This window comes from Micromys minutus, assembly GCF_963924665.1.
Source record: "Micromys minutus genome assembly, chromosome: 27".
In the NCBI taxonomy this organism is placed as follows: domain Eukaryota; kingdom Metazoa; phylum Chordata; class Mammalia; order Rodentia; family Muridae; genus Micromys; species Micromys minutus.
In genome coordinates, this window is record NC_137962.1 from 29,084,038 (window position 1) to 29,096,203 (window position 12,166).

Below are 12,166 nucleotides of genomic sequence, written 5' to 3' on the forward strand. Positions count from 1 at the left end.
TCTCATATCTTGGTATCTCCATTGTAATGGAGTCTGCAACTTAGGGAGTGTTCTTTTAAACCTCCTCTCCAGGACTCTGCCTGTGGCACACGTGGTCTGCCCTCGGCTGCTTTTTGAAAACATGGAGCGAGATTCCAGGATCCTCTCGGTCTTGCATCTCCGACCTATACAGAACGCAGTGCCATGGAGACGCTGCTTCCAAACTCTGCTACCAGCTTGCGATACAGTCTGTCTCTCTCGGAACATATCTGTATGTTTCTGCGCGCCGACCCTGTGATTAACATTTCCCTGACCATTTCTCTTTGAAGAGCAAGTTTAGACTTTGTTACCCCAAAGAGCTCTTGAAGCTTTATAGGCTCAAGCCTCCTAAGGGTGGGGCTTCCCCCGCCGGTCCCTTTTTCTGTTGTCACAGTGAAGCCCGGGTGTTTCTCATTAGTACCTCTGACAGTTTTAGGAATCTCGGCTGTTTGCTCAACGCCTGTCTGAATTTTCTCTCATCTTGAAACTTTCTACGAAAACTGAATCAGCTCGCTGACTTTAAAATCAGCATCACCGTATTCTTGAGAAATATGCAGAACAAAAAAAAAAAAAAATCCTTATTCTTTGCCAAAATTCTACACGAATGGCCCTAGTCCGGTTCCTAATAGAGTCTGTCTGTCCCTCTCAAACCTTCTCACTGTCCATATTATCTTCAGCATGTCTTCTAATTTCCCAAAGAATAGACCATTAAGTGTTTCTTTTGTTTGTTTGTTTGTTTGTTTGTTTGCAGTGTCCGTGGGTTTTTCTGGCCCAAAGTTTTAAGCTCTTGCACAAATATTTCTTCTGCAAACCCAAGGACTGCACGGTCATGTCCATCAGAGCAATGGAGTATTTCAGGTACCAACTTTGACTATTACTTGTCTTTCAAGTTGCTATGATGAAATGTCCCAAAGAAGATCAGCTTCAAGGGGAAAGGATTTATTCTGTCTCTCTTTAAGAATATAGCCCACCATGGTACAGAAGTCAGGGCATAGGAACTTTAGGCCCCTGGCCACATGACACCCACTTTTTTTCTTTATTCATGCAGGATTCTGGCTCAGGAAATAGCACAACCCACAGTGAGCTGGGCCTTCCTGCCTTAATTAACATAAATAAGATAAGCTCCCATACACATACCCAGAGGCATTCCAGAACTTGTCACATTGACAACTGAGATTAACCATCACATCCCTTTTAGGGTACTAGATATAAATATCTTGTCTGGTTGATTCATGCTGAAAACGGTTATAACTCCTGGACTTAGATATGTTCATTTCTTTTTGTTTCTCGGTGTGTCGTGGACAGCTCGTGGTTCTTTTATAAAGGGGGTGACTATAAGGCATAATCTGCTATCCTTTACCTCAAAGTCATTATCCCCTGAAGTTCCAGGGTCTGAAGACTGGCAGACATCAATGGGAGCAGGAGGTTAAGTGAGCAAGGGTCAAAGACATTAACACAAAATAAAAAGAGACAGAGAGGCGTTAGAATCCCCTGGTATAATATGGGTATTGTTCCCAGGGGAATCACACAGTTTTTCTCTTCATGGGTTCTAGTATGGGGACTGATGTATTGGGGTCCAGCATGGTATTTTCTGGCAGAGATCAGTATTTTTGTTGCTTGAGAATTTGTTGAATTCTGGGAGAAACAAATATGATTCCTCATTCATGGCTGCAGGGTGTGAAAATGCAGAAGGAACTAAGAAATGGGGGCTGGAGAGATGGCTCAGTGGTTAGGAGCACTGACTGTTCTTCCAGAGGTCCTGAGTTCAATTCCCAGCAACCACATGGTGGCTCACAACCATCTGTAATGAGAGCTGATGCTCTCTTCTGGTGTGTCTGAAGATAGCTACAGTGTACTTATAATAAATAAATAAATACACCCTAAAAGACAGAAAAGGGAAATGTTTCTAGCCACACAGCTGTAAAATGGTGCCCTGGGGGCTTACTCTAGGGACTCATCTGGGTTGCCATTGGAAAACAGGTAATGTACCTTTTGGGAAGCTAAGTTCTAGCTCACACCAAGCTTCAACGTTTTTCTTGCTTTAGCATGAGGTTAGTCTGACATTTCCATTTATGGATTCAACCAAGAAACTGCTACTATGATCAAGTTTGTGACACATCTGCCCGTCTTGAACTTCCTTTACACCCTGAGCTTACTGTCCCTCTGCTTACTGTCCTGTCCATCAAGGCTGGTTCCTAGGCAACCATTACATCATTCCGCTGCATCTCTGTTATGATTTGGCTATGAATGAACACACACTGTGCAATGCTTTCTCTGTCTTCTCTCCTTAAACATAGTTACTTGTTGCCTGGTGGAACATACCTTTAATCCCAGCACTTGGCAGGTCTCTGTGAGTTCAAAACCGGACTGGTCTACATAGTGAGTTTCAGGTCAACCAGGGCTAAATAGAGAGAACCTATATCAAATAAATAAATAAATAGACAGATAGATAGTTAGATAGATAGATAAATAGATAAATTGATAGATAGATAGATAGATAGATAGATAGATAGATAGATAGATAAAGGATAACCGATGTTGTTCCTTCTGGTGACAATTCATTCTCCCTTTGTCTTTTTATAAACATTCAAACTGCTTCTAAATTTTAAATATTACAAGTAAGGCTGCCACAAGTATTCATATATACATCTTTGCATGAAGTAACACTTTATTTACCTTAAAATATTCAATGGTGAAATGCCTGGAGCATGTGAATATATATACATTATTTTTAATCGCAGTTGCTCCACACCATGCTCCCACCATTTAGGATCAGGAGACTCATTAGTTTTATCTGTCTTAGCACATAGTAGCTCCCCCACTGTGAGGTCAGTGTGCGCTCTTCTGTAGTTTGACAGAGTAGAGCATTTTTCCTGAACTTCTTTGCCATTTATATTTGTCCTTTCATAAAGTGTCTCTTCAAATGTTAGTGGACTGATTTTTCAGATTGAATTCTTAGTTTCTTTCTATCCTGAGACTATGTAAATGTTTGGATATTCTAATAAATGACTAGACATTTTGCAAAAACATTTCTTCAGTATATAATTTGAGTTTATTTTATTTACAGCATTTTTTAAAAATATATCTTTTTTTTTTTTTGAGGCAGAGTCTTGATATGTAGCCCAGGTTGACTTGGTATAATATGTACCCCAGGCTGGCCTTAAATTAGCGGCCATTCTTACACCTCAGCACTCTAAGTCTTGAGCTAACTGGTCCACGATACTATCTCTCGCTAAGTTTGGGCTAGCCTGGTGCCAGATTTGTTCACTTTTTTTGCCCCAGACAGTGTCATAAAGCTACTTACTTCTATTTCAGTCTACAATTTATGTTTTAGTTGCCATTAAAGTCTGCAATTCACTTTTCATATGATATGACCTGTAGGGAAACCTTGTTTTCTTCTTTAATTAAAAAAAAAAAAAAAAAAAGAGTATCTATTTGATCCTGCTGAATATTGCCAGGTTGCTCTCCAAAACATTCTTCCATTTACACTTAACCAGTGTGCAGCAAGGATCCTTTCTCTCTATCTTACAGTATTTGCCTACTAGGAAATGGTGACATTTTTCTCAATTATCTTTAACAAATAATGAAATGGAACCTTGTCTCCTGTTTTAGAGATATTAGCCTTTCCCTCTTGAGTCTTTTATGTCCTTTGCTTTTCTTCCCCCCTCCCCATGTTTTAGGCAATTAACTTAAAGGTTAAGTCATATTTGGTGTTTTAAAAATAGATAAGTATTGGCTATGAGAGTTATTTTTCCTTTCATGCACTGAAATGGTGTTTGGAAAAAGACTCCAACAACTTTATTTGAAACCTGTTGCTCAGCTGAATGTGGGACTCAGAGATCCTGGTCAACCCAGCAAACCAGGACATTTCCAGTCATTTAAGGCTGACCAGGCCAATAGTAAAGTTTCCACAGACAGAACAAGATCACACCATAAGCTGTTTTTGACTTAACTGGATTTAATGTTTTAACTTTTTGATGTCTATGTTTCTAGAGTAAAACCATACAATTTAGACACTTGCCTCTAGTCCTCAAATAGGCCTGGGTTTTCAGTGCCCACATTTTTACTGTGGTTCTCTTGGGGGAACTGTCACTGTTTACCAGTGTATCACTTATGATAGTCCTACAACCTCTACAATCACTTATGATTGGCAGCATTAGAAAGATTTTATGATTATTGGAACTTAAGCTTAATCATTTCTTTGCCCCACTGTGGGCAGATAAAGTTTAATGATGAGCTTAATAAAAAACAATTAATCTTTCTTTTATTAACATCACACCAAACATTTTATTAGAATGAACAATTCAAGTTCTTTCTTCTAAGGCAGTTATCACCCCAGGTGACTACGCTTAACATCCAATATATGTATTTATTTATATTAACTCTACAGTTCACTAAGGGGCTCGCTGGGGAAGTATGATGGTTTAATTATTAAATTTCCAATAGAAAAATACTTCATTTCTTCTGCCATTATCATAGTTATGAGTACCAGTTTTGGGAATCACCATTTTGCCTAAAGGTCTTGCACAATTTCAGCAAGAGCCTGTTGCACTGAATGTTTTATTGTCTTAGTTATGAGAACTATTTCCAACTGGAGCAGAAGACTGGGTTATACAGAGAGTGCTAATTATATTGTTACTAAATGCCAAATTTTCAATTTTTTTCCTGTCTCTCTTTTCTGCTTGTTTCCAACAGAACAGTTGGTCTTTTATATTGCTGCACACGTTAATTGTCCAAGCAGGGGGAAAAATACAGTAGGCTTTGGGGAGGGCAGGTAATGAATCCGATCTAAACTGATAGAGCAGAGAACTAAATCAGGCTTGAAAACCTGGCACCAGTCCCTCAGACAGCAGTTATGAAGGGCTCCAAGAGAAATAGCATAGCTTACTTTGAAGCAGATGGGGTCTACATTGTAGGTGGTGAAGTGGGGCTAGCAGTGGGCTCCTCATTCATCACAGGAGATGGTTCTGAGTGATAGGTGTGGGATTGTAGCCCATAACTTATACAGGATTTTATAGAAACAAAGAAGGAAGCGACATGCGGCTGTGCTGCTGAAGAGTCTTCTGGGAAGGCATAACCTCCATTGAGAAAAAAAAAAAAAAAAAGCCTGCATCAGATTGGTCTGGCAGTTTTTGATCAGTGATTGTCAATGTGGGAGATTTCAGCCCACTGTGGGCGGTACCACTCCTTAGGTTTGAGCAAGCCTTGTTGAATGAGCCTATAGGCAACATTGCCAAGGCTTCTGCTTCTGGTCCTGCTTCCAGGTTCCTGTCTTGAGTTCCTTCCCTGGCTTCCCTTCATGACAGAGTGTGACCTGGAATGTGTAAATCAGACAAACCCTTTCCTCCCCCCAAGTTGCTATTGATGTTTGTCACTGAAATAGATCCCTAACTAGAGCACAGAGTGGCTCCAAAATGAAGGCAGGGCCATGATCTTGGCAGCATCTGCTACAGTGACTTTCCCTTATAAACTGGTTTACTCTTGTTTTCCTTTGTGATTGCCCTTGTCTTTATTTCTTAATTTATTTCTCTGCCCCAGATGTTTCCTTAAAGTTCTTAACTCTTATTGCAAATTCTGAGTTTACAATCCTGTTCTTTTAGCATTCTCAAACACCTGCAGGATTTTCACTGGAACTCGACATACACCAGAGACTCTAAGCTTTCAGCAGTCCTTGGACACACAACCCCCCCCCCCAGTCTCTATCTTGATTCTGTTCACTGTGATCAGACAGATCAACCCTCTTTTTGTGGCCCAAAGGGTAGCAGGAGAATTAAGGATTAAGATGATGACCACAATATAATATTCTACTCTTGACAATAATAGGTAAAAGGTACCATACCCGGGCCTCCATTGCACACTCAGGAAAGATCTGACAGGAGTAAATTATTCACAGCCCGTGGTCCCTTAAGAATGCATACTGGACTCCTTTGCCAGGTTTCAATCTTTGGGCCTGCCCTGTCTAGCTCATTCTCAAAAGTGATTCTCTTTCGGTAGAGTTGAACAATGACATTCTCTGATCTAGAAATTGTGGTGAAGGGCTACTTACAAGAAGCATTCGCTAGAACCAGAGGCCGAACACATAGAAATTAAATCTTGCTCTGTGTTCAGTAACCACGGAAACCATATCCTTGTAAAATTCTTATGGTGGGCCCCTTTTGAAAGACACAAGGATTGTGAGAAGTGTAGGCGAGATTCTAGAAAATTAGCTGTTTTCTTTGGACAATCATGCTTAAAAAAAAAATCAATCTTTTAAATCTAAATCATCATTTTATTTATTAGGCAAGAGAATCTGAACGTTTTCTCCTTGCCCTTTCCCCGTGAGTAAACTGGGCCATTCTATGAGTTGCATTATTTAATAAACAAGTCGAATGAAGATGCAGGGGGTTGGGTGGGGGAGATGTTTGGCTGGTGAGGTGTCTCTGTAGAGTAGCCATAAAGACTGAATAGGAGTTTGGCTAAGGACAAAATGAACCTTAGCTTCTTCAGCGGGAAGCTTCCAGGAGTGGAGCACAGGCATGCGACACAGGAGGGGCATGAAGTCAAACTATCGTTCTCGCAGCTCCCTGGGCATTGGCCACTCAGGTCCGGCATGAGCATTAGTTCACAGATAGGTGGCTGTTTAAACACCACACTGGACACGTTAGCCGAGAAGATAAACCAGAGGGTTTAAAATTCACCTCCGAAGTATCGTCATCTCCATCCGCTCTTTTACTTTCTGAGGCAGGGTCAGAACAGACCGGAACCTACTGTGTGATCTGGGCTGGCCTTGAGCTTCTGAATTCTTCTGCCTTTGTCTCCTTAATGTTGGGGCAGCGGTACATGCCATCGTACCCAAGCACTAGGCTCATGTTCAGCGTTCAGCGAGGCACGTGACGTGGAACGGTGGGTTTTCACAGGGAATACCAGGCTTTCCAGTGACCGAGGCGTTCCTCAGACGGCACACAGACTGGCCAGTGCTACCGTCTTCCACAGTGCGTGGCCGTTCTTTTCCCGCTCATTCGTTGTCTACGCGGTGGAAATTCGCTAAAGCCAAGAATCGGAAGAACGATTAAGATAACTGAAAACAAGGACAGCCTTCTTCCTGCTTTCTGTATTTTTTTCCTCCCCTGTCTTTCTCGTAGGAAGCAACGCAATCACAGAACTCATAGCTTAGCTCAGTACGGCACAAGGTTGTTACAGGGTAAAACTAGACACTTTTCTTGTCTCCTTTGCAGATTTCTTAATAGATGTCTAAAATACCAGAAAAAAAATATAATCAGGGTTTTTGTTGTTGTTGTTTTTTTGTTTGTTTCTTTGTTTAATTCGAAGCTCTCTTGAGCTTCGCTGGACTATTTTAAGTAACTTCACGAGGATGCCTCTTAGTTCCTTGCCAGATAAAATGGGAGTGTTTCTCAACCTTGTAAGCTGACTTACTCAGTCACACTATCTTCCTCCTACCTTGGACCATGGCACCTCAGGGATAACCCAGCAGCTTCTCCTTTGAAGAAAGGGAGCCTCTGTGCTGAGGGAAAGCCCAGGACCGACACCCCCTAGTTAGGAGAAATCACAGGACAGCAGAATGACTGAGGCACCTGAGCCTTCAGACAACTCAGCCAGGACTGCTGCCCCGTCCTTCTCAGAGAGCAGAAACGCAGCTCTAGCCAGATTTCAGACACAGAGCATCATGTAGAAGAAACCACTGCCTTTTGTGTGACTAAGTTTGGGAATAGTGTGTTACACTGGAAAAGATAGGTAAGGAACTATTGTTAATAGACTAGAAGACCAGCCATGGTCAGGGAACTCAGAGCAGATGGGTGTTATTTTATATGCATAGACAGCAGGTTTGAAATTCTGAAGAAGGAGTAGCCTACTGCCAAGGGCTCTCTGAGTATAAAATTTATTTACCAAACAGGAAGACAATTTTATCTGACAGTAGGTTTCCCTTTATATTTATACATAGCCTGCAGGCCAATCCCCAAAATTAAAATACTGCATTTAACGATTCTGGACATTTATTCATGGTCATGGGCAATCATGCTATTATTTATAATCTTTTAGAGTCGATTTTAGCAGTGATACTTTTATGATCTCAGTCCTTGAGAAGTTGGTGAAATGTTAAGATGGGTAAGGCTGTGACGTTTGTTTAGAGAGGCAGCTTCACGCTGTAAACCTCAGTGCACATACTATATCCAAATCTTACATATCATCTGAATTCCTGTTGACTGGATCCGGTCTGTATGGCTACAAATGGTCATCAGGTCCACTGAGAAGGCTTGCATTGAGAGGCTCCTTCCTTCCTTTCTTTCCTCTTCCCTCCTTCCATCCCCCTTCCTCCCTCCCTCCTTCCCTCCCTCCCTTCCTTCCTTCCTTCTTCCCTCCCTCCTTCCTTACCTGCTTTCCTTCCATCCCCCCTTCCTCCCTCCTTCTCTCCCTCCCTCCCTCCCTCCCTCCCTCCCTCTCTCCCTCCCTTCCTTCCTTCCATCCTTCCTTTCTCCCTTTCTCTTTTCTTAAGACTCCTGGCTGGCCTGCAGTGTGCTATGGTGACAAGGGTGGACCCAGACTCACAAAGATCCATCTGCCTCTGCATCCTGAGAATGAAAAGATTTTGCCAGAGAACATGTGCCATTTATCTCCATTGTAGTGGCTTTGATGTGAACCCCTTTCCGACATTAAATGGCCAGTTCTTTGCTCCGGTGGGATGACTTCATGTTAAGATGTGCCTTTTTAAAACAGGCCAAGGTACAGCTAAAACAATTGTCCACAGAGGTGGCCTGATGACCCAGTTGTTCAATTTTCCAAGGATACTTTCAGGTCAAGGCCGTAGCAACGCTGGAGGCTCTGACTTGTCTTAGAGCTGTGTGGCTGTTGAGGCGGTGGACAGATCTTCAATGGATAAAACTATAGCCTCAAGAACTGCTGAAGAATTTGCTGAGCCTGGAGTGGCCTTAGTGGGGACAGAGTGACAAGGATCCTGCCCCTGGTGTGAGCCTCCATGAGTATCAGTGGTTGCTGTGGGCACAAGTTTGTTTGTGTGATAATGGACATGTTTTCTGGAGCCATTACTAACAGTGGAGGCCTCTTTCCTTCGGAGGAATGTCCTCCTTGTTAACCATAATGACTCCATAATTATTAGAAACCCCACAAGTCCAGGAGTTGAGGGTGTGGCTTTGGTAAACACTGGGACCTTCAGGACAGCCATTAAGGGTATGGGAGAGAACTATAAATACATGAGTTCAAAAATATATATCTCAACTATGCAAAAAAAATAAGGATGCAATATGAATTATGGGAAGGGCTTCATGAATCTAAAGGAGCAAAGCCTCTCTGTGAGCCAAACTGTTAGAAAATTGCTAAGGAAGGAGACAGAGAGGCTTAGGGAATGGTGGGGGTGGAAATCCCACCTGGCTAAGTCTTTTGTTTATGCTTACAAAGGCAGATGGATTCCTGAGTTCAGGCTCAGCCTGGGACAGAGCAAGGTTGGGTCCAGGAGTGGTGGAAATGGTGGTTTCATGGTAGGTCCCACCCAATTCACTTAGCATCTGCAGTTAAGAAAGGCAGACAGACCTCTGAATTCTTTTGCGATATTAAGAAAAAAAAAATACGCTTGCTGTCTTCTCAGAATCAAGAGCTGTGGGGACATGTGGTGCTAATTCATAAGACAATGAAAAGGGAACCAGGAGGTCAGTGACTGGACTGAAACGTCAGAGACTGGAGATGAGCTACTCGGAGAATTTCTAGGATAAAAAGGGAGAACTGCTTGGAAAACCGACACACACACACACACACACACACACACACACACACACACACACAAAGCAGGGCATGGACAGAGAGATTTCTTAGACACATGCAAGACACAGACAGAGGTCTCTAGAGAGAAAGCAGCCCATAGAAGCAGCCTGGAAAAGCTGTAACGAGCAGGGCTTAAGTCAGCTTGGGTCCACAACTTGACTTTTCGCTGCTCCAGGACACCCCTTTCTCAGAACCCCTGTCCTAGTCAAGGTCCCAGGTGTCAATTTATGTGCCTTGTGTTTTCTGTCTGAGCTGAGCAATATCCTCCAGGTAAGGCAATGGAAGCTAGCCTGAGCTACTGATGTTCTTTCAGGAAGGAGCCAGCTGCCCGGAGCACACTTCCTGCTGGTCTCTTGCTATTTGTGGGGTTCCCCCCTTTCTGTTTTCCTCATCTTACCACATCTTTTCCCCCACTAGCTTCTTCTTATCCTATCTTCTCAATACATGCTCCTAAAATAATACATAATGGTATGTAATCAAAGAAATGGCAGAGACTGAATGATTCAACTGATGGAATCCCTGTGGGATGGTTGTATCTGCTTGGGCCAGGGAGTGGCACTATTAGGAGGTGTGGCCTTGGTTGGAGTAGGTGTGTCACTGTGGGTGTGGGCTTTAAGACCTTCATCCTAGCTGCAAGGAAACCAGCATTCTGCCAGCCACCTTCAGATGAAGATGGAGAACTCTCAGCTCCTCCTGCACCATGCCTGCCCGGGTGCTGCCATGTTCCAGCCTTGATGGTAATGGACTGAACCTCTGAACCTGTAAGCCAGCCCCAATTGAATGTTGTCCTTATAAGAGTTGCATTGATCATGGTTTCTCTTCACAGAAGTAAAACCCCAACTAGGACGCCTTACAAGGTCCTCATCTGCTAACTTCGATCTCCTCTTTCAGATATAGCAGTGTGCAGTACAGGGGGAAAGGAAGGGCGCATCCAGCTAGTTTTTGCCGAATGACTGCCTCCGTGAATAATTCATCTTGGCTTTTAGCACATCTCAAGACCACACATTGTTTACCTGAATGAGTTTTAGCACATGCTGTCAATACATTCTCTAAAGAAAAGCACAGGTAGAAAAAGTTCACGTTGATGTATTTATTTTTTAATGATTGTAGTTCTGTGCACTGGGGTTGGATTTATTAATAGAAAGCTTCACTCCGCATTCTTTGCTCTTTCACTCAGGCTTGCCTCCGAGGGCCACACTCATTAGTATTGAGGTTAAGCAATTGACGTGGAATTAACTTTTCCACCATGTGTTACCTTTCCTAAGGCTGATGCAATATGGACGCCAACCGGCAGGATTCAAAGAACGGAGCTTGCACTCTCAGAACTGAAAAGTTATAAGCCTGACACCCAGGCCTAAAAACATGGCAAATTATATAGCATTTCCACTCAGAAGATGAATTCCGGTAAGACGCCGGTTCCTTTCTATAAGGGACTATGTCTGGGGTAAATATAAGCTCAATTAAAACCTTAGAAGATTTTATGGACATTGTCAAGGTGAAACTGAATTCTGTATGAAAATACAAAGATTTTTTTAAAAGTGATGAAACTCTTTTGGAAAAAAAAGATCCTTTTAAGTCAGCCTGTTGCTGTTGTAGTCAAGACACTGATTCTGGTTTAGACAGAGTCAAACAGGTCAAAAGAACATGGCAGTGTCCAAAAGTGAACTTATTTGTTGTTGATTTTTTTGACAAAGATTATTTTATGATATTTTAAAAAAATCTTTTAAAAGAAACCCCAGACCTCACTAAATCCTGAAACTAAAATTACAAGAAGGAAGCATAAAATGTATTTTTGGTGACATCAAATTAGGCCAAGATTTCTTAGCATTGACATGGGCAAAAAACTAAACCCAAACAAGAAACTAAACAAACAAAAAACCTCCTCTAGAGAAATCTGGAAAACCGAACTCATCAGAATCAGATGCTTCTCTTCGATAGACAAGAAAGTGAAAATACAGATTTTTTTTTCCAAACAGAAAGAAAATACATTGTAAGCCACGTGTGATAGAAGTCTTCGATGCTGAATGTAGAATCTTCAAAACTCAGAAATAATAGGAGGGACACTCCAGTATAAATGAACAAACACGTCACCAAAGTCTACAGAAGGACAAGTCTTTGAAGTCTACTGTCATTAAACCACGCTGAGACTGTCTAAATTATAAAAGACGAACCTAAGTGTTGACAAGGCTGGGGAGCAACCGACAGTCACATATTGCTCTGGGCTAGAAAATAGTAAAGCTATTTTGTAAAAACCATTCAGTAATTTCTTAAGAAATCAAGCGTACTATCTCATTTTCATCCAGCTATTCTATCTCCATGTGTCCAGAGTGGTGAAAGCTTACATCCACGAACGACTTATATACCAGCATTCTCTGCA